The sequence below is a fragment of the Arvicanthis niloticus genome, chromosome 26 (genome assembly GCF_011762505.2).
Source record: "Arvicanthis niloticus isolate mArvNil1 chromosome 26, mArvNil1.pat.X, whole genome shotgun sequence".
In the NCBI taxonomy this organism is placed as follows: Eukaryota; Metazoa; Chordata; class Mammalia; order Rodentia; family Muridae; genus Arvicanthis; species Arvicanthis niloticus.
The window spans coordinates 37,076,472-37,099,749 of NC_133434.1; the positions used below are offsets into that span (position 1 = coordinate 37,076,472).

General features: G+C 48.8%; 1 protein-coding gene across 12 annotated transcripts in view; it reads left to right on the forward strand.

Moving 5' to 3' along the window:
- Window positions 1–23,278, forward strand: part of Megf11 (multiple EGF like domains 11) — a 335,104-nt gene that overhangs the window by 229,570 nt on the left and 82,256 nt on the right. The window lies entirely within an intron of this gene.

Consider the following 23,278-nt stretch of genomic DNA (forward strand, 5'->3'; position numbering starts at 1 on the left):
TAATTATAGTAGTAGTAAATTTACTAGGGTCCCTTCTCCCCGTGTGCATGACTTTATCAAATCCTCTGATTACCTGGCTGTAATCACAGCACTGACAAGGAGGAAGCAGACTGAATGTTCCAGATCATCCTCATTCATATAACAAATTCAAGGTCAGCCTAAGCTGCACAAGATCCTGTCTCCAAAGGGAAAAATCACTCTCACAGGCATCCTATAGTATCCGTATTTTCTTTATCCCCTTAACATGGGAGAAACTGAGGCCCAAAGGAGTCAAGTGTCCTCCCCAAGTGTCCTGTCCAAGTGTCCTCCCCAAGTGTCCTCCCCAAGTGTCCTGTCCAAGGCGGAGTTCATGAGATACCTGGGGGTTCTGAAGTACAGTGTTCTGCCTCCGGCTTCTCTATATTCTCACAAGCAGAATGCTGTGACCGACTCTCCCATTTTACTTTCTTCTACAAATATCATTTTTCCACATCAAGAAACTGAGGCCTAGAGCTAGGCAGTGGCCTCTCTCCACCACTTCCTCCTCAGCCCTCTCCCCCTCCCCGTCGCTTTCTCAGTGTCTTCTGGCATTTTATGGTGGTCACATCTAGGTAGAGCAAACCCTGAGAACATTTGTCCCCAATAGGGTGGCTGAGCTGAAGCTGTTGGAGAGAGATAGCGCTGCTCCTGTTCTGCCTGTTATCCCACCACCAGGTAGAGAAGAGTCACGGCCTATGCCTCTTCAGCCAGATCCCCCACTGTGCATACAACTGTGCCATGCTTGCTAGTGAGAGCAAATGACACTCAGGGCCTCCGACACTTTGGCTGGGAAATTCCCTGCCATTCCATCCTATCCTCTGCAGGATCTGTGACTCCCCATAGGGCTGAGACTGGCTCAGTGGTGGAGCATTTGTCTAGCATACACAAGTCCCAAATTTCAATCCTTGCTGTTGCCAAAAGAAAAGAAAGACACTATTGATTTGTGCTTTTCTAATGGCTCCCCGACACGGAAGAACAGCCTACCTGAACCACATCATTGAGAGTGGTTTTCTCCATCTTCTATCCCCTGAAACCTATGCTGTGCATGAGGGCTGGACCCCAGTCACTGGCTGGTGATTGTGGTTAGAGCTGTGTTTCCCAGTCATTTATAAAAACATCTGGGCATGCAAGTGAACCCAAGGAATTATCCGTTATACTTAAAGCCTCAGCACTTGGGCTGCTCGATGTGAGCAATTAGCCATTCACCAGCTGGACTCTGTGTTAGCAGCAAGCCACTGCTCCAGGACTTGGGATACAGCTCAGTTAGTAGAGGGTTCCCCTGGCATGCTCAACACCCCAGATTCCATCACAGAAACCAGACATGGGGGTGCACACCTGTATCTCAACACACTGGAGATAGAGAAGGCAGGAGACTCAGAAGTTCAAGTTCATCCTTGGCTTATCTACATAGTGAGCTACAGGCCAGTCTGGCTATCAGCATCAGCATCATACCTGTGACAGATCAACTAATCTAAAGTCTACGGATTATTCTGCACTGGTACCAAAATTTATTTTCTAAAATATTTATAACTTTGGGCAAAGTTCTTCAAACATCCAGTTTATCCGCTTTTGTTTAGAAAATCAAATATGAGCCAACCTTCAACCCCCGCACCTTAGCGGTAGAGCCAGCCAAGGCTTTTCAAGTTCAAGGCCAGCCTGATGTACATGGTGAGTCTATGGAAAACCAGGGCTACAGAAGAGAGCTTGTCTCAAAAAGAAAGAGAAGAAAAAGAAAGAAAGGAAGGAAGAAAGGAGGGAAGGAAAAAAGGAAGGAAGGAAGGAAGGAAGGAAGGAAGGAAGGAAGGAAGGAAGGAAGGAAGGAAGGAAAGAAGAAAAAGGAAAGGAAAGGAAGGGGAAGGAAAGGAAAAGAGGAAGAAAGAAGGAAGATCAAATATGAGCAATGTTTTTCATATCAGATTCTGCTCAGCAGGCCCATTTCTAATGCTTGCCCCTCCTCTCATAGACGCCTCCTTAGGTCTGAGGCCTGAGGCAGAGTCCCCCAGGACTCTGTCTCTTCAAAATAAGGAGTGTGTGTCTCCCCAGCCCTGACTGTCAGGGAGTACCATTAAGGGACCAGTCTTCCTTCCATGGATAATTTACAACACTTGTGTGCTGTTAAAAAAAAAAAAAAAAGTTTGAGGCGTTCTCTAACCAACTTAATTACCACAGCCTCCTCCTGAAGATCGTTCCAGCTAGTTGAATATTAATCTGTAATTCCGAGTCCCCAGGCACAGATTGCAAATCTCACACATGGAGTCATTAAGACCACGAGCACACAGACTCCAGAGAACTAGGAACTTCCTCCTGGAGCACGGAATGTGAGTGTCTTGTGCTGGAAGTTGTGGGGCTTCTCTGCCCGGTTCCTCATTCACCTGACAGGTCACATTGGAACCGGGATTCAGGGAGAGATGTTTTACAAGTGTTAGAATAGGGGGTGTTGTTAGAGGCACATGCCGTGGTACAATGAAGGGGCACCAGCATCATGGTTCTGAGACCTTTGACCTTGAATAAGTCATTGCCCTCTCAGGCAAGCGTATCTTCATCTATAAAAGAAGGTAGCTGAGGGCCGAGAATGACTCAGCAGACATAGGTACTTGTCACTAAACAGGGTGACTTGAGTTGAATCCCTGGGACTCACTTCATAGAAAAACATGACTTCCCACCAGGCTATCCTCTGACCTCCCAATGCAAGTGTGCATTCAGACACACAGATATACAGATACACGTGTGCACGCACATGTGCATAAATAAATAAATATTTTAAAAAAATTAACAGAAGGTATCTAGATCATATTGTCATGTGTATATGTATATATGCATATGTGTGTGTGTGGTGTGTGTGTGTGTGTGTGTGTGTGTGTGTGTGCGTTCAGGTTTGTGTTTATTGCTTGGACCCAGCACCAGGCACAATACAGAATTGGTAATTTCTACTTGTGCTCAGAGGACAGTCTGAAGGAAGACCAGCAGGAAGAACTTGGTGATTCCTTCTTCCACCCTCTCCACACTGCTTCTGCTGAGCCATCTCTACTCTCAGCCATGCATTTAGGGCTTCACATAGAAAAGGTTTCACATGGTGAAAGGTTTCTCCTGAGTTACACGGATTCATTCATAGCAAGCCTAAGTCTGTGCTGATGGAAACCTGTTCTTGTGACCTCTGTAGCTTTAGAGCTGCTGTCCTGTGTCACCCTGGACTCCTGGCCAGACACTCCACTCTCCCTCATGTCCTCCTTAAAAGTGGTAAGAAGATGTGCCCCCCCCCCACCACCAAAGGGATGGGAACACCATGCATGGTGGCACAGTCTTGAAACTTTAGTGCTTGGAAGATAGAGGGCAGCCATGTCTACCATAGCAGAAAGCTGCCTCAAAATTAAAGTCTTGGCTAAGCCATGACTCCCTTTAACTAGGGACTACATCAGATCCCAGATGTGTGTGCGCATGGGATGGAGTGGGGGCGGCACACAGAACACATATTTTTTAAAAAAAGATTTATTTATTTATTTATTTATTTATTTATTTATTTAATGTATATGAGAACATGGTTGCTGTCTTCAGACACAACAGAAGAGGGCATAGGATTCCATTGCAGATGGTTGTGAGCCACCATGTGGTTGCTGGGAATTGAACTCAGGACCTCTGGAAGAGCAGTCAGTGCTCTTAACTGCTGAGCCATCTCTCCAGCCCCCACAGGACACATATTAAAGCCAGAGGACAACCTTGGCAATAGCCTTAGGAACACCATACTTGGAGACAGAATCTCTTATTGGCCTGGAGCTCGCCAGTTAGACTAGGCTGGCCAGCCTGTGAGCTCCAGGGATCCCACTGTCTCTGCCTCCCCCCCAGGGGATAACAAGCACACATGGCCACACCTGAAACTTTTACATAGGTTCTGGGAAATTCTTTACTATCCAAGCTCTGTCTAGGCCCTAGATCCTAGTTTATATTAATGTTTCCTTCCTAACAGCCCCTGCCCCACCCCGTCCACTCCCTTCCCTTCCACAACAGTTCCAATCCAAGGGCCAGGCGTTAGTAAATTCTCAGCAAACAGATGTAGGTAGGGTAAATGGGTAGCCAGGCTCCCTTTTGATTCCTTCATGCTCACCATAGTGTCAAGCCTTGGAAACGATTCAGATTTTCCCCAAGCTCTATACCAAAGGGCTGGAGATGTGGCACAGGGGGATGACCCTTGCCTAGCATGCACAGGGCCCTGGATTTGATTATCAGCATTCTAAAGAGAGGAAAGAAAGGAGGGAGGGAGAGAAGGAGAATCCAGGGAATTAGCATATTGGGCTGAAGGAAGTCACCTGACTTGTCTGAATGCCCTTGGTTGTCCTTGATGGTAGTGTGTAGCTTTATTTTCCTGAAGTCGTCCCAAGAGTGTGGGCAGAGCTATTATTGGGGGCTGAACTCTGCATAAGCTTCACACTGGTAGTGATGCAGGTTACCTTCGCCTTCAATACGAGCAGGTGGCCAGGGCTGGCAGAAGGGCTTGGTGTGGGCCGACCCATGGGCCTCTCAAGTTGGCCCATTCTCTCCACTCTGGCTCTGTGCCTCACCCACCCCTCAGGCCCTAGGCAGGACAGTGGGGTGCAGCCACTGAACTAGAAGCTGAATGTGTCTTGCAACTGAGCCAGAGAAGAGGAAGGATTAAAGCAAGCTTGTCCAGAGACTGTGGTGAGGTATGCCTGTGAGGAGGGACAGGGGGGGCCTTCATGTGCTGGGAGACTGGAACATCAAGCTTGGACACCTCTACCTCCTGAGGATACACGCAAGCACATAGGTACCACTCTCATCCATCCGTGTGTGTGTGTGTGTGTGTGTGTGTGTGTGTGCTGCCTTTCTTAGAGACCACACAAGCTGCCAGTAGAAGCTGTCCTTGGCTCTGTCTCAGCCCCAGGCCTCCTCTCTGTGCTCTAGGCTTTTGTGTACAGGTTACTTAGTGTCATTCAGAGATCTTATTCCAGGGATATAGACTGGAACAAGAAACAGAATGAAAACAGCAATTAATTTTCCTGTCAAGGATGCCAGCAGTAGCAGCAGTAGAAGGAGGGGGGGAGAGAGAGAGAGAGAGAGAGAGAGAGAGAGAGAGAGAGAGAGAGAGAGAGAACTCCACAGGAGAGCACCAGCCTTAGGAAAGCAGTTCAGCAGAACACATAGATCTCACATGCACACCCCTGTGGTTTCTGTACAGAATCTGCAGGCCTACCACACATACGCACTCACACATACACTCTCTCTCACACACACTCACACATTCTCACACTCTCACACACACACTCTCACACACACACTCACACACTCACACACACACACTGTCACATACTCACACTCATATACTCTCATATACACACTCACACTCTCACACATGCTCACACACACACTCACACACACACTCGCATACACACACACTCTCACACACACTCACACACACTCTCACACACACTCACACACACATACACACACTCACATATATACACACACTCTCACACACACTCACACACACTCTCACACACACTCTCACACACACACTCACACACACTCTCACACACACACACACTCTCACACACTCTCACATACACACTCACACACTCTCATACACACTCACATATACACATACACACACTCACACACACTCACATATATACACACACTCTCACACACACTCACACACACTCTCACACACACTCACACACACACTCACACACACTCACACACACACTCTCACACACTCTCACATACACACTCACACACTCTCATACACACTCACATATACACATACACACACACTCACACACTCTTGTACACACACTCACACACACTCACACATTCACACACACACACACACGCCCACTTCTGGGCTCAGCCATATGTAGAGAAGGGAGAAGAAGCCTAGCTGCCCTTTGACCTCCCCATGCCTGACCCCTCCCATCAGAAAGGAATGGAAATGAAGTGTTTGTTGGGCCTCTCCTCACCTCACCAGGCCATCATGGCTCCAGCTTTGTGGGCCATCATAGTTCACCAGGGAACGGTCTAGTGCTTGAGGATGCAGAGCACAGGAACCAGGCTCATCCTCCATTCTTAAGAGGCAGATGCCAAGGTCAAATTTTGTGGTTAAATTAGTGGGTCTACCTGACATTCAGAACAGGGCCTAGAGCCCTACTTTCTTACTTTCCAGGCGAGTCTCCACAGCCCCACCATGCTCACCTCACTTTCCAGAGAGTGGTAACAAGTGGGTACAATATGGTTCCACATCCTTATCCTACTTACATCTTGCTGGAATCAGGCCTTCCTGCCTCCCTGTAGCAGACAGTGAATGCTGAGGCTCAGACCGGCTGAAGGCCGCCATACTGAACCACAGGCTAGCCCGATCTTTATCATTCGAGTGCTTTGAAGTCTCAAAGCCATCTTGGTGGACAAATTTTGTTTGTTTGTACTTTTGGCTTTTTATTGGGGGGGGGGTGTTCGGTTTGGTTTGGTTTTTGAGTCAGGGTCTCATGTAGCCCAGGTTGGCCTCAGAATCTCTCTATGGTTGGGCATGGACCTTACACTTCTGCTTTCCTTGCTTCTACCTCCAAAATTCTGGGATTACATGTATGCATGCCACATCCATTGCATGTGGTGCTGGGATTCAAACCCAGAGCCTTGTGCGTATTAGGCAGGTGTTCTCCCAACTGAGCTACAGCTACAGCCCTAAAAGTTTCAGTGTCCTCATTTCCACTAGAGAAAACAGGGGGATGGGAAGTGGAATGACTTTCTCAAGGCCATGCAGTTAATCAGCCAGTGAGTTGGGACTTGAGCCCAGCTATGAACAGGTAAGTATCTAAGGTAAATCTCCAGGACAACCCTTTGGACAGTCTCATGCAGATACCCTTTCCTCAGCTTGGTGACACCACCCCACCTTCTTCCCACTCAGCGATGCCTCATGCCAGCATGCTCAGAAAGCCTGTGATGCCTGCTAACGTCACCAGGCACCACCTGAAAAGGTTTCCATCTCCCCCACAGGGAAGCCAGATGGATGGGTTTGCTGAAAACATTCTCAAGAGGGGTTTATTTATCTCCATTTAACCCGCCACACTTAGAACCATCTTAGATCCCCACCTCAGCAGATCAGTCCACTCCATACTCACGGGAACAGAAATCATTGTCGTATTAACCATGAATAATCATCTGTGTGTGCACACGCACTTGTGTGTGCACACGCACTTGTGTGTGCATGTGCAGATGCATGACTGTGTGCAGAGGCTAGAGACTGACATCACTTGTCTTTCTCAGTCACTCTCTGTCTTATTTTTTGAGACAGAGTCTCACTGAATCTGGATCTCACCAATTTGCTAGGGTGGCTGGAAAGACAGGGTACTCCTGTCTCTGCCTCCCTGGGGGTAAGCTTACAGACTTTCACCCCTGTCTTTCAGTATAGGTGCTGGGATCTGAACTCAGGTCCTCGTGAGACCCATCTCCCTAGTCTTAGCACTAAAGTGTTGTTGCAGGTGTGTTTGTAAACATTCATTCACGTGGTGAAATTACCTCTGTTTGGCAGATCAAGGGGTCTGCTGACTGTCAGAATCAGTGGGAATCGGCCTCAACCTTTCTGATTCCCATTTCTGTATATTTCAGCACAGAGATGAAAAGGAACAAAGACTAGCAGAAGGCAAAGTGGGAAAAGTTCCAGGAAAGCAAATGGTAGAAGCCCCTCTAGGGCTCTTATTGTCATTCTGATCACCAAACGTCCTGGGAATTGGAGCATTCATTTGTGTCCCAGTGTTGAGGACAGGTGGCTTATTGTGCTGCAGTCCGTGGTGTGGAAAGACCTTTTCAAAAGCTCACTGGTGGTGCTGGGGAGATGGCTCAGTAAAAGTATTTGCCATACAAGCATGAGGACTTGAGGTCAGTCCCCAGAACACATTTTAAAAAAATAGCCAAGTGTAATGATGCACACTTGTAATCCCAGGAATGGGGAGGTAGAGACAGATGAATCTCTGGGCTCAATGGCCGGCTAGCCTAGCCTACTTGGTGAGTTCCAGGCCAATGAGAAGTTCTGTCTCAAAAACAAAGGGGATGGAGATTATGGGAAAACAGCTAAGGTTGTCTTCTGGACTTACACACACACACACACACACACACACACACACACACACACAGACACACACACACACACAGACACACACACACACACACACACACACACACACACACACTTTAACACTCAATACACTGCACCTAGGCATCACTGAGTGTATATGCTAAGATTCAGCACCAAGGACAGTGCCATGCCAGCCTGCACAATGAGGGCGGAACAGCCAGCCAAATGTGAACCTGGGACCTGGGAGCATCCTCTAAGATGGTCCAACTTTCCTCCCCCAACCCCGTACCCCTTGTTGCTCCCACAAATGAAGGACCTGTCTGACTTCTGTTTACATACCTCCAATAGGGATCTTACTATGCAAAATCCATCCCTTCCTGTTCAGGTGTAGTTGGTACTTGGACATGGCCCCTTCTGTTTCTAGTGAGAAGTCAGAAAGATGGCTATTCACCAAAGTTACTAAATGTGTGAGCTTGGGATATAGAGTGTTTAGCACAAAGCCCTGTTTGATTCTCAGCATCCCATAAACTAGAGTGGTGGCACACATACCAGCATCAGGAGGGACTAAAGACAGCAGGAGCCAGAGTTCAAGGTCATCTTTGGCTACGTGGTGATTTTGTGGCCAGCTTGGGATACACAGAACTCTGTCTCAAAAAGAAATTAGTGAATATTTGTTACATAAGTAGAGAAATAATATGAAAACACATTCATCATCCTGATCAAACAAATAGGGACAGTCACAGCAGTTTATGAGAAAAGACATTACAAAAATATGTCTTTTTTTTTTTTTTTCTTGAGCTGGCCTCAAACTCAAAGAAATCCATCTGCCTTAGCCTTCTTGGCTGTGATTACAGGTGTGCACTACCACACCCAACTTATGGAAATATTCCTCCTTCTGTTTCTTCTCCTCCTCTCCTCCCTCTCCCACAGTTTCATGTAGGCAAGTACCCCATCATTTGAGCCACATCCTTACTTGATCCCCCCAACATTAGATGTGGAATAGGAGATGAATTGGCAGGTTTGTTTTTACATGTCTTTTAACTGTTTGTCTGCCTTCAAAGCTCTTCACTGTCACCCCACTGGGGACATTCCTTGGCTTTCCCATTGTCCACACAAGAAGCCTGAGTCATAGGTTACATCACTGACCAGATCATACCCGGTTTTATTTGTTTTAAGAAGGGTCTTTTTCCTGGGCTGACTGCTGATGAGTGTCCAGCTAGAACTGCAGTAGTAACTGCCTTGAAATCCCTGAATGCACCAGCTAGACACGGCTTGGTCCGAGGGATCATTAGGCATCAGAAGCTCAACTCCCCGCCAAGGAGATTCAGGCAAGGAAACCCATGATCAGCCTCTTTTCATCCCTGACAACTCTTTCAGGCTGCATTCCCTCCTGCCCACCCTGGTGTTCAGTTAGCTGCCAATTAGGCTCCAAGGCTCCCCTATCCCCTACTCTGGACAGGAGAGGACTGGGGAGCTCTCAGCCTCAGGTTCAAAGGCATGTGGCTATTCGTCTGAGTTCATCCTGGCTCCCTTCTCAGAGACCTAGATCCCTTTGAAAGTAAAATGCTTTAAGACTAAAAGAAAACCCTACATACTGGGGAGGCTTCTCCTCACCAAGGCACTTTTGGTTTAAACAGCCACTTCTGGTAGCTTTGGACCATTCTGGGACAGCCTCACACTTTAGGTGGGCTAACGTCCTCCTACTCGGCTCCCCTGAGGATCCAGCTACTGGGCTCAGCGGCAAAGAAGGAATGAGAGGAGGGACAGGGAGATACAGAGCCACCATGCATAGCCTTTAGATTCCTTCTTGTGTGAGCTATTTGAATATAATTTTCATCCCCACACTCCAGCACTAAACCCAAAGCTGTCAAGCCCCTGGCATCACATGCCTGCCCCAGCCTCCTGATGTTGTCCCCAGAGCTCCTCTTAATCTAAGCTGCTCTTCCTGGGTCCCCTCCTTCCTGCCCACCAGACCTGAAGCCATGCCTCTGACTGCCCCACCTCCCACCCAGTGCTGTGTGGTCTTTACCTCCTCTGTTCCTTCATGTCTGGTGGGACTTAGTCTTTGTCTTGTGCCATATGTCTGGCCTGAGTCACCAGGACTCAGGGGCAGGAGCTACCTCACCTTTTTTCAGCCCTGGCTCCTCTACCCATTTCTCAAGTAGAGTTTTCAATGAATTGTTCATTGAGTCAACACATATTAATATCGAGCCCCTAATACATGCCAGGCAGATCAGGGATTGTGTGTACAGTGAAGAACAAGGCAGCTCTGTTCCCTTCAGCAGGTCGTCCTGGCTCTAAACCACACAGCACTCACTTGTACACATACCTGGGACTCCCCACGGGCACAAGGCCAGACCCTCCCCACCCCCAACCCCCACTCCCCAGGATGAGCATAGGAGTGAATGCCTGTCCCCAACAGCCTCCAGTGCAGGGCAGGACCAGAGGGCCATCACGGGCTGAAAGTCTGAATTCCTTATCCTCAGAAGGGGCAGCGTTCTTTATCCACTCTAACCACAGAGTCAGCTCCAGATGTGCTCCCCACTTTCACATCTGTTTCCCTTCCCCTCCCCTGCTTCCTGGAATCACTCTTAGAGTCTTTCTGAAGATCCTACTCTGGGCCATCCAAAGCTGGGACTGGGAACCGAGGCCTATATAATACCCATTGGACAAAGCAACAGCAGTAAGCGTGATGAGGTAGAGCCAACTGGGAATGGGAGGGTTCCAGACTTCTCGGAGGAGAAGGAGGAGGAGGAGGAGGAAGAGGAGGAGGAGGAAGAGGAGGAGGGGGAGAAGGAAGAGGAGGAAGAGGAGGAAGAGGAGGAGGAGGAAGAGGAGGAGGGGGAGAAGGAAGAGGAGGAAGAGGAGGAAGAGGAGGAGGAAGAGGAGGAGAAGGAGGAAGAGGAGGAGGAGGAAGAGGAGGAGGAGGAAGAGGAGGAGGAGGAAGAGGAGGAGGAGGAAGAGGAGGAGAAGGAGGAAGAAGAGGAGGAGGAGGAAGAGGAGGAGGAAGAGGAGGAGAAGGAGGAAGAGGAGGAGAAGGAGGAAGAGAAGGGGAGGAGGAAAAGAAAGAGGAGGAGGAAGAGGAGGAGGAGGAGAAGAAGGAGGAGAAGGAGGAGAAGGAGGAGGAGGAGGAAGAGGAGGAGGAGGAGAAAGAGGATGAGGAGGAAGAGGAGGAGGAGGAGAAGGAGGAGAAGGAGGAGGAGGAGGAAGAGGAGGAGGAGGAGGAAGAAGAAGAGGAGGAGGAAGAGAAGGAAGAGGAGGCATTTACTCTGAACCTTAGTATATAGGACATTGTGGAGACAGGTGGAGCCTTCTTGGGACACTGAGGCTGTGGAGGTGGCAGAGGATGATCAGAAGTTCACGGTCATCCTTGTCTACATAGCGGGTTTGAGACCAGTCTGACTACATGAGACCTTATCTTTAAAAAGAGAGAGGGAGAGGGGCTCTAGGCTCTGCTGGTAAAAGACATTTGGTGCCAAGCCTAGTGACCTGTCTCAGGACCGAATGGTAAACGGAGAGAAATGACTTCTGAGAGTTGTCCTCTGACCTCCACACATACACCATGGCATATGTGTATCCCCATAGACACACATGCACACACAGCAAAAAACTGGTTTTTAAAAGGAAGGGTATCCAAGGAAGCGGCTCATGAGCAGAGCCCTGAACAAAGCCCGTTGTGAGCTGTTCCTCATGCCACCCCACTCTGTCTCTTGTGTCCACACTTCGTACTTGTTCAATATCATCTTCTTAAATGACTGGGCAGGCACTCAGCTCAGCAGCCCTTACAGTGCTATGGCAGACATGTCTTCCCGGCTTGTCCTCAGCAGGTCCCAGGAGAAGTCGTCTTTGGCCCTTGACAGTAACTCAGAGCAGACAGAAAGCCATTTGTCATTCATCCTCGGCCTCCTCTGTGGCAATGACAGGTAAAGCATCTTTGACTGGCAGGCCAAGCTGGGAGCTGCTTTACAAGTCTCTCTCTCACTTGGGGACAAATGGACCAGGACACAAATGACACAAGATAGAGTTGATAGGCTCTGATATAAAAAAGGAGTGGTTTCCCATTGGGAGGTGACTAATGCCAAAGAACCCCAGCTAGAAGTGATTTTTGGGGGAGTGATGGAAGATGCTGAGTCTGAAGACATGGGCCTCTACCTTCTCTGGCTGTAGCTCAGTGTTTCCATCTGAGCAATGGGAACACCTTTCTCTACTTGGTGATCTATGAGTACAGGACGAAGTCGGGAGTTCCCACTAATGGGACAGTAAAGTGACTCGGCAGATCAAAGCACTTGCAGCAGGAACTTGGCAACCTTAGCCTTTGGTGGAAGGAGACAGCAAACCCCAAGAGTGGTTCTCAGACCTTCATACACCATACACTCAACACACACCACCTCGAACAATGCGCTACCCTTCCCCAAAACACACACACTTTTAAAAACTGTAAGTACTCACTAAATAAACCATGGTATTCCATAGCGAAGGTTCCTGCTTCAGTTAAGGCCGGCTGTGCACAGTTGGAAGAACGGCTGTGTGAATGAGGCAGGTGCCCGCTGGTTGTAGTCATTAGGAAATTTCATTGATACATGCAGTTCCGAGGCACCTGTGAGAGACACTCAGTGCACAAGAGTTTGCTCTGGGAGTCAAAGCCATGCTCCCTGTTCCCAACTTACTGTTGCTATTTCTAGCCTGTTCTTTGTGAGGTTGGGCCTGCGACACCAGAGGCATGTCCTTGAAGGCAGAGACCTCAATCCACCTCAACTGCCTCTTTATGAACGAACACCCACTGCAAGGCTGGGCCCCAGGTGACTTCTCAGAGATGGTGGAATAGGAAAACTTCCTCCTGCCACAGCAGAAATCCCTCAGTCACACTGTTAGAAGGACTCTAGGAAACTAAGCATAGACCTTTAAAGGCAAAAACTGGTTCGCCGCACATGCTTTCCTTTCATTCTTCATTGCTGTGTGAGGTCCGACCACACACAGCGGTTCTGGGGCCATGGAAACTACACCATGCCTGGACCCACAACACCTTAGCGTCTGTGGGCCCAGCGTGACATATGCTTACATGGGTTGATCCCGATTTTTTGTTATAAGGGGCCTGGAAGGCTTAAAGCCTTTCCCTGTGACCGAGCCCCAGAGATGTCACTCAGGGGTCCTCTATGAGAAGAACATGGTATAGACGGTGACAGTGTCCTAGGGGTTCAGTCCCTGCGGGGTACTTGTTTGAGGCTCATAGAGATATCCCATGTCCTTTACCTGTTTCTGGGGCTCCCACATCCTCAATGGGGACTCACTCTGGGGACCATCACCAAGTTCTCTGGGGTGTCTGTCTGTCTGTCTGTCTGTGTGTGTGTCTGTCTGTCTGTCTGTGTGTGTGTGTGTGTCTGTGTGTGTGTCTGTCTGTCTGTCTGTTTGTGTCTGTATCTGTATGTGTGTGTGTGTCTGTGTGTATGTGTCTGTGTGTGTCTCTGTGTGTGTGTGTCTGTCTGTCTGTTTGTATCTGTGTCTGTGTGTGTGTCTGTGTGTCTGTGTGTATGTGTCTGTGTGTGTCTCTGTGTGTGTCTGTCTGTCTGTCTGTATGTGTCTGTATGTGTGTGTGTGTGTCCTAGCCTGAGTTTGCCTCCTGGAACCATGAAAGGCAGTGTGGGCCGGGAAGGGCAAGAGGTCTATAACTCCTTTGAAGGCTCTTCCAAAGAGGAAATCCCTTTGTGCACTGCATGATCTCTGAGGCTCTCCAGGCAAATTGGGAAGATGAATCAACCGTGGGGGCCCCGTAGCTTCAAAGGCAGCGTGAGGTGGTAGATCAAGCTGGCGGAGCTGTTCTCATTAAAGCTCGGGTGGTGAAGGCTCCCAGCAGAACTGAGGGCTAGACAGACAACCCACAGCCCGGGGCCCTGAAGGTTAGCCTGCAGCCTTTGGCTCTGAGGGCTAGCCTACAGCCTCAGATGGGGCGGGCAGGGGTGGGGGGAACCCACAGCCTGCCTCTCTTCCTTGTGGACCCCATTGTTATGGAGGGTGAAGCAGAAATGACTCAGAAGCTGGAGTCATCACAAGGCAGACCTCACCCACAGGCAAGGAGTCTGGCTGGGGTCTGGCTGGCATTATAGAACAGCAGAAGGTTGGTAGGGGCACATAGAAACCTCTGGTCAGCACAGCCACTGGCCAGAGCCCTGCAGTTCCACATCCCTCAGGCTCTAGCTTGGCTGACCTCTTCTCTAGGGATCATGAACACGGAGAGAACAAGGCCAAAGGTCTTCCAGTGTTCCTCCTTGGGAAACAAACAGGAGACCATGAAGGCCCCTGAAGGGGTGAGCACTGTACACACGCTGCCTAGCTTCTTTTCTCTGTAGAGGGACCGCCATCCTGAAGGCTGTGGCTTCTGCCAGAGATTGTATCTGCAAGGACCTGTGCCTTCCCGTCCCTGCCCTGTGATACTGTGACACTCCTACTTTCAGAACAGTCCCTGAAGCAAAGTCTTGATTAAGTCAGTACAGTTGATAAGTCTGACGTCCTCCGGGCTGCCACCAGGCTCCTAACAAGGCTGGTAAAGTGTCACACCCATGCGTTGATCAACACCTCACCTGCTGATTACCTCCAGTGTTAACAGACAGTGGATGACTTAATTAGTGCCTGAGGATGTCTCAGGACGAGGCCAGATCCCACCACACAGTCACGCCTCCCACCACACAGTCACACATAGACACAGACCCTCGGAAGTGAGCATTGCAGATTTTTCTGTTCTTTTGGTTTTGTTTTTGAGGGGGACAGGTGTAGAGGCCAGAGGTCAATATCGTGTCTTCCTCAATCTCCCTTCACGTTTTCATCTTAATTACTGTGTATGTGTGCACGTGTGGCCACAGTATGTGCATGTGTGGCCACAGTATGTGCATGACATCAGAGGACTTCCGCCATGTGGGCCCCAGGGATTGTGAGTCACTGTACCAGCCTTCAGTCTTAGTTTTTGAGGCAAGGTCTCTCACCTATTTCCGGGGCTTACTATTTTGGCTAGACTGGCCAGTCAGTGAGCCCCTGGGATCTGCTTGTCTCTGCCCTTCCAGCACTGGAGTTATAAGCATGCACCACCATTCCCAGCCTTTTAGGTGGGTGCTGGGGATTTGAACTTGGGTCCTCATATCTTGAACAGCAAGCCCTTTACTCACAGAGCCATTTTGTCCCCTTCTCAATCATTTTTTATTATTATTTAAATTTTTTAAAAAACCCTTTTTTTTAATAGTGCTGGAGAGAGCCCAGGAACTTACGTACCAAAGTGCATTCCAGTGCAGCTGTTTGCACTAATAAGAGTGAGCCCCCCCCCCCAGCTCCCAGCCTTGTGCATAGTGTCCTGTGCAGAGCCACATTGTCATGGTAATGACATCTGGAAGTCTGGGCTTCATCCAGGCTTAATTCACTCACCCTAAGGGATGCCAGCTACAACAACAACAACAACAACAACAACAACAACAACAACAACAAAAAAAAAAAAAACCACATTGCCCGCCACTGCCTCCTGACATGTTGGCGGCTGAAACAGACATGGCTGGCTCTGCTCTGTCCTGCCTTGTACCCCAGCTCCAGGACCTCTTAGTTCCCCAACAAGTGTAAGTACAGCAGGTATAGTGTGGCCCACAAACTGGCCCAGAGCCTGCTGCCTCTCCGTTGTGTGGGTCCACACTCCTTTCATTTACTGGCCTGTCTCTTAAGCCTGTAAATAGTATTTTTACATGTTATTTAACAAGTCTATTAGTTATTAATATGACCTGGCCAGCCCCCAATAATCAAGGCAGAGTCCTATGGATTTTTTTTTTTAATCAGCTTTCGCACAATTACTGGGAGATATACCCCTCATCTATTTTTCTAAACATTAGACTGTTAATCCCCCAGCTGTGTTCCCCAAGTACTTGCTGTTGGAGTGTCACCCAGGTTAGGGTTATTTCTGCTCCACCAGTTTGTCTTCAGGGGACATTTCTCCTGGCCACATGCTCCTGGTCCATCATGTCTAATGGAGACCTCCTGTTCCTACTGTTTTCTTTCTATCTTTCTCCTCCTCCTCTCCTCATGGTCCCTACCTGACACCCGCAGCCCCTTAACTGAAACCCTGTCTGTTCTCCCCAGTAATTGGCTGGAGCCACTTTTATTTAACCAGTAGCTTTAAATTGGGGAGCAAGGTTTACACAATAAAGTGAGAATGTGAGAATCTTCTGGTCCAGGACAACTAAATCTTGGGGTCCAGAATTTAGCATCTGTATACACAGCACCACACCAACCCCTAACATAAGCTGACTGGACTTCTCAGGTCCTAGCACACAGTGCAAGCCCAGCAACTGTTGGATGCGTGAATTTATGAGCCTCTTCTCTCCCGAAAACTGGTGTGCAGGGTAGAAAGGGCCTGATGGCTGAGGTCTACCAGTCTCACTCTCTAGTCCTTAACTTTGTGGCCACGGGGGAGTCCTGTCATCTTACAAGGTGGAGGGAGACGGAGGTACAGTCCTCACTGGACAGGGCCGCAGGGAGCACAGGTCCCACTGGAGGTTAAGGGAGCCGTGGAAAGTGTGCTTCAGCACCACAGAGAGAGTAGTCAGTGCAATGGATAGACCACTAAAAGCTCCAATGGTATCTTGGTATCATCCCATGCTCTGAGTGTCTGTGAAGAATGGGACAGTGTCTGGAGATTCGAGTTTGAACGTATAGTACTTGGGTCTGTGAATATCTGATTGCAACCATCTAAGTGGAGGGAGGGGAGCCCAGCAATGAGCCTCCCTGCGCCCCACCATTTCTCAAGTGGGTACTGTTGTGGATAGACCACTTTTTTTATGTTAATTCTGCTTTCCCAGGAGGGGCTGCAGATGAGGAGTGACTTCTTGTGAACCTTCCGCCCACCTTAATTTGTAAAATAAAAGCTAGAGCCACCGTGATTGGGCAGTAGAAGGGAAGATGGATCATAAAAGTTTGGGGGAGAGGGAGAGAGAGGAAGACAAAAGGAAGAGGAGGAGAGAGAGGGAGGCAAGATGGCGGATGTGCAGATGTCACCCTTGTGCCTCAGGTAGTCTCTGGTAGTTATTTATATCAAGGGTTAGGTAATTGGGGTAACAATTTTAATTGTGTGGGCATCTTGCGTATTGAGTATTTGTTAATATATAAATCCATTGGTTAATCTTTAAGCTTTAGAGGTTTACTTTACTGGGTTACTGGGAAGTGAGTCCACCAACAACCGGTGGTTATGGCTGTGAAGGAACTATCGACCCCAGAGATGAGAGAACCAGAGCTGGAAACACAGTGACCGGTTGCTACGGGAGCAAGCTAGAGAACAGCCTGGTGAAACCAGCTCAGGAGCTCCAGGCATGCTGGAGAGCTTGCCAAGACAAATGGGCTTAGAGCAGGAACATGGCGGCAAGGCCGGGAGCTAGCCAGACACCTCCTATATTCTAATATCTCCCACAGCAGTTACAATTAGCATCACAAGCTTAAGATGGAAGAGGACCAGCCCTTGCCTGCTCCAGTTTCTGGATGAGGACCCCTTTGGCATTTGGACGTTAGGACAAGCCAGTGTGACTGGATCTTAAAAACATTATGTTAAGCGAAATAAGACAGACACAAACGTCTGCTCCCCTATGATGTCACCCTGACGAATGGCTGGAGTTGGCAAATGCAGAAAGATTAAGATTTACTAATGGCCAAGGATGGGAATTCATTGTGATTGGTTGTAGAGTGTCCCTGGAGGCCACTAAAAGGTTTGGAAGTCACAGTGTTAATGCTAACACATGTGGTGAATGCTATCAGGTTGTATACATGTGTGATTAATATGGGAAATTTATGCCACATAATTCAATAGAAAATATTAAGTCAATACATTACCTAAAGAGAGTAAAATGATACAAAACAGTGTCAGCCGTGGGAAAACTGGGACCACTATTTATACATAAACTAACCTCCATACAAAGTACTGGTGGGAAGTGACCCTCTTCTCTTCATCCAGTGTCTCATGCAGCCCCGGCCGGCTTCAAACTTACTGTGTAGCTGAGGATGACCTTGAACTTCTGACCCTCCTGCTTCTGCCTTCAAGGTCCTGGGATTACAGGTGTGTGCCACCATCTTGTTTATGCTGTGCACTCCGTCAGCTGAGCTACAGCCTTAATTGTTATCTCTGTGGATGATTAACGTTAGCTGGTCAAGCCCAGGCTAGCTGCCAGCATCCTACATCCCCCTACACTGACACCGGGCCTTACCCAGCAGTTATCAGCAGCCCAGACTCCTAGTCGCTTCCTAGCTATAACCTGGAATAAGTTATTTGACCTCTCTGAGCCTCTCTTCCTTGTCTGAAAAATGGGGATAATAGCATCGTTGACCCTAAGTGTGAAAAGTCAACTTGGCAGCTGTAGTGCATCGCCTGATAGTATAGTAACTGTTCTATCAAATGTGGCTACAGACTGAGAAGACTCTCCATAGTGGCATCACTGTGGAAGAGAACTGTCAAACTGCTCCCTGTTGTGAGGATGCAAAGCCCACCTGGAGTCTGAAGGGGTCAGAAGGGAGGGGTCTGAGCTGCTGGCCTTGTACATCTGGGTGTCTCTTAAACCCTGGGTAGCTGCTCAGAGAAGCTGAAAAATCATCAGAAACCGAATATAATTAGAGAGCAGAGCCCATGACAGGGTGAAGGAAATTAAAAAAAAAAAAAAAAAAAAAAAAAAAAAAAAAAAAAAGCCCACCTATGCGAGGGTTTGACACTGCCTGGACAAATTGGACAGAGTGCATGGCTCCACGGAGGAACACAAGACCCCTGTAATTACGCACTGATCGTTCTACTTGCCTGCAGCAGAGTAGATAATTAACTCTCATTTCCCTATCAACACTGAGGAATGAGTTTTTACGTGAATTTCTCAGATAACTGAAGTTGATCCCGGTGGTCCCTAACATTTTTTCCCATTGAGTCACTCTGGGGAGAAATTTCTCCGAAATGGGTGACAAACTTCCTCATGTCCCTGGTTAGAACTGTTTAACTTAGCTCAGCTTTCTCCTGCTGGGTCGGATACCAGCGGCTGTGTGTCCATCCTCCGATGGCTGCAGGTAGCTTTCTTAGTCTCTGTGCTTTCTGTTTATTTTCATGCTTTCCTGCTTGGACACAAAGCTGTTGGTGTGTGTGTGTGTGTGTGTGTGTGTGTGTGTGTGTGTGTGTGGGTGTGTATATATAAGTCAGAGGACAACTTTCCAGAGTCTGGTCTCTCTTTACACCACTTAGGTCCTGGAGACGGAACTCAGGTCTTCAGTCTTGGTGGCAAGCACCTTTGTCTGATGACCATCCCACTAGCCCACCACCTTAGTTTTGAGACAGTCTCTTACTGAATCTGAAGCTAAGTTGTCTGGCCAGTGAGATTTTGAGATCTGTCTGTCTCTGCCGCATAAAACCGAGGTTGTATGCTTGGCTATTATGTAGGTAGGTGCTGGGGATTTGAACTCAGGTCCTTCTGCTTTCATGGCAAGTATTCTTCCTTAGCCCTGACTTGTGGTTTAAGGGGCTTCATAACACTGAGACACAAATGCAGGCATGTTTATACACACATCTGTTTGTACTGTGAGGAGCCAGAGTTGTATTCTCATGACTTCTGTGACTCTGTGTCAGCCACACACACCCCGTGATAAACGATTCATCTCCAGAGAGGGCAAGTCACCTCTTGCATGTTGTATGACCTTTCCTGGAGAGAAATGAACAAACATCTACTTACCTGAGATGGGGTATCAAAGTAATGGATTCCACAAATGAAACAAAGTGACAATTTCACGGAAGTACAGTTTGACAAAACTATGAGTTTAACGGGCTTTACATCCAGAACATGAATGAGGGGTCATTGACAGGAATTAGGGGGCCATATCCCTGAAAAAGTCTCATCCTCACTTGCATGGATGACAGCTTCCTCGTAGCTACAGAGATGGAGCCTCCCTTTATTTAACCTACCTCCTGTATGCTCACCCCGCAAGGCACCAGGCAGCTGGGGCAGAAGTATACACAGCTAGGAGGAAGATGTAGGAAAGAGAGCCTGGAAGCCATACTCTCATCTGTGGGGGACATCGACAGGCCTGATCTTGATGGTCCCTTGCCAGTGCTCACAGCAGCTTTGATGAAGGTGGTAGTGTCTGCTCCACTGGTGCTCCACCACATGCTACCCCTAGGCACTTGGGAGATGCTAAGTAGACGAGTGAGGGATGGAAGTAGCTAAGTGAAACTCCAAGACCCTGTGACAACATTCTGTCTCCTTATCCAGGGCACAGTTTTGTTATATTCTGCTTTGGGGCTGTTCCAGAGACAATGGAGGTCACTGCCAGACATGGCGGGTCACACCCACCATCCTAGCACTTCGGAGGCTAAGTGACTGTCTGAGGCCAACTTGAACTGCATAGTGAAATCCTCTCTGAATAAAGAAAAGAAAAAGAAAAAAAATCAGGGAGGTATGGATATGTACCTGAAATGCAAAATGTCACTACGTGCCCAGCAGGACATGAAAGGGTGCTACTTGCTTCAGACTTCCAGTTTCCTGTAGAGTCACTGTGTCCCCAAAAGGTATAGGAATTGCTTGTCTAGATTCTGAGGCTGCTCACAGTGGTGAGTGGAGAAGAAGCCGTCAGCTCTGAGCTATCACTCATCTGTTTTACAGTCACCCCCGAGCTTCCCATCTTGAAATATTCCCCAGTGAGTATTCCATGTACTTGAGCAAAGACCTGGAATCAGAATGCCTGGGCTGCCCTGCAACGGTGTGTAACTTCCATGACCCTCTGTTTTGCTGTCTATAAAGTAGAGAATGAAGGCAAACTTGGGAGGATAAGATACTGTTCCTACATCTGTCTGAGACTTCCAGGATGGGGCCTGGCACAAGGGGAGATTTAAACAGCACTGTCATTGTTGTAATGGAATCACAGCACATACACACTGAATGCTAACTACATGTGCTTGGCAATAAAGAGAGGGGGGAGGGGTACCGCTCCCTGGTTAAAGTACTTGTCTAGATCCCCAGAACTTATGTAAATGCCTGTGGGTGTGGAGGCTGCATGTACTTCCAGCTTCAGAAAGAAGAGACGGGATCCCCAGAACAAGCTGGCAGAGGAGACTAGCAACATCCACAAACTCTGGGCTCGGCTGAGAAACCCTGCCTCACTGAATAAGGGGGAAAGTGATTGAGGAAGACTCCTGACTCCCTGACCCTCCTCCAGCATGTGTACATATACATGCAGGGCAAGCACACATGCAAGCCTGCCCACAAACATGCAAATGTGCATATATACACATTCCAAAATGGGAGAGAGAAAGAGTGCACGCACACACACAGTTGATTATTCTGTCAGTCTTCTCGCTCTCTGAAAAGATTTCCAGGAAAGTGGGCTGGAGGATGCTACACTGCTGCTCCTCGGTTTCTCTGTCCTGTGAGCCACTCTCAGCACGAGAGGAGCCTGCCACTCTGAGTGGACCAGAAACCAAAGGCAATGTCCACTCATTGTAGGCTGCCGACCCGACTTGGCTGGTCAAGATGGCGCCAACCTTGGCCTCTGGTATCGGCTACTAGTAAATAGTGCACTGCGCATGCGTCAACTCAGTTTGGCGCCAACCCCTCCCAAACGGTATGCTAATGAGGTACCACATTTGAGCAGGGTATGCTAATGAGGTACCACGATCCTGACCAATCACCCCCTCCCAGGCAGGGTATGCTAATGTGGCATGCTAATGAGGCACTGCAATTCTGACCAATCGTGCACCTCCACGCGCTTCCCCCCGCCCCCCGCCCCCAGGGCTGAGGGTATATAAGCAGCTCGCCCTGGGCATTCGAGGTCTCCTGCAAGAATGAAGAAGTGCTTCTGTAATAAAGGCTGTTGAGAAGGATCTGGTTGTTCGAGTCTTCCTTGCTGGTCGAGTGGGGCGTGACAACTCATAGTTTGGCAGTTCAGTCTGTATGTATCAATATTCAAGGCACAGGTGAAGGCCACAGATAAATGAGCCAAGATGAGGGGGTGGGGATCAGAGACTCAGTGGTCCTGTCTACTGCAGGGTAGATGCAGGCTTCTGGATAGTGACCCAGCCAGCTATCAGGAGAGACTTGTGTGACCCTGGCAAAGCTGGTGGAGCCCCAGCCTGCTCACGGGCCAAGCCAATCTGCCCTCTTGGCCCTGCTCAGAGTGCTACTGTGTCTCCACTCACCCCAAGGACACCTTTCCCATACCACTCACCTGACCCTTTCCTCCCAGTGTCTAAATCCTAGAAAGCTGGGGTGCAAAGACCAGCTGGCCATCTGTGTCCACAGGCAGTGGAGCCACCCTCCATTCCAGCTGTCCAGGGCTGAGGTGCTCTTTGAAACAGAGAACTGTTGGTGCTGAAAGCAAGACAGATGGTCCTCTGGCAGGCAGACAAGTGAGCCATCTTTCACTGCCCACTTGCAATGAGAAGCCCTCACCTGACTGCCTTAACTGGAAGCAATCTTTCTTGCCTTAGAAACCCTAGAACAGTATTTGTGCCTGTCAGTAACTAAACTCCACTCCCACTCAAAACTCCCAGTGTTTGGGGGAAACGTCTTATATTTGTTGTGCCCTGAATGCACCAAGAGGGTCAAATTGGGAGGTGACAACAGGCTGGGTAACTTTCCTGAGGTTCTGGGCCACTCTGTCCCTTTCCACGGCTTAGAATGCAGGTTCCCAGAAAGCCATCCGTCTTGAAAACATTTAATTACAGGAAGGGATCTCCTAGGCTGTCTGTCACCTCCCAGGGATACATTAATTTTTTTTTTTCCTGCTCTTTCTGAAGGAGCTTGAGCAGCGAGGAAATTGAACAAGTAGGGGGTCGAAGAATCAAGTGTGCCTGGAAGGGAGGAAAAGGGGAAGGAGAACCGGGGGTATGCACAGTGAGTCAGAAGAACCATCCCTAAGTAAATGAGCATGTGAGAGGTTAAGCCTGTGAGTGGAGAAAAGAAGCTTCACAGAGAGACTTGAGGCTGGGCCCAGCTGGGCCGGAGAGGAATAGGGTCACAGAGCAAGGTGGCAGGAATGGTGAGGAAAGGTCCAGCTGAGAGGATTAGCCATAGATCAACCAAAGAGAGCTTCCCAGAGACAGAGGAAGGCAGAAAGCTGTGACCAGGTTTGTATTGGAGGAGGGGCACGTAGCATCGATTGAAAGTGAAAGGCTGGAAGGTTTTCAGCTCCTGTGAACACTTGGTGGCT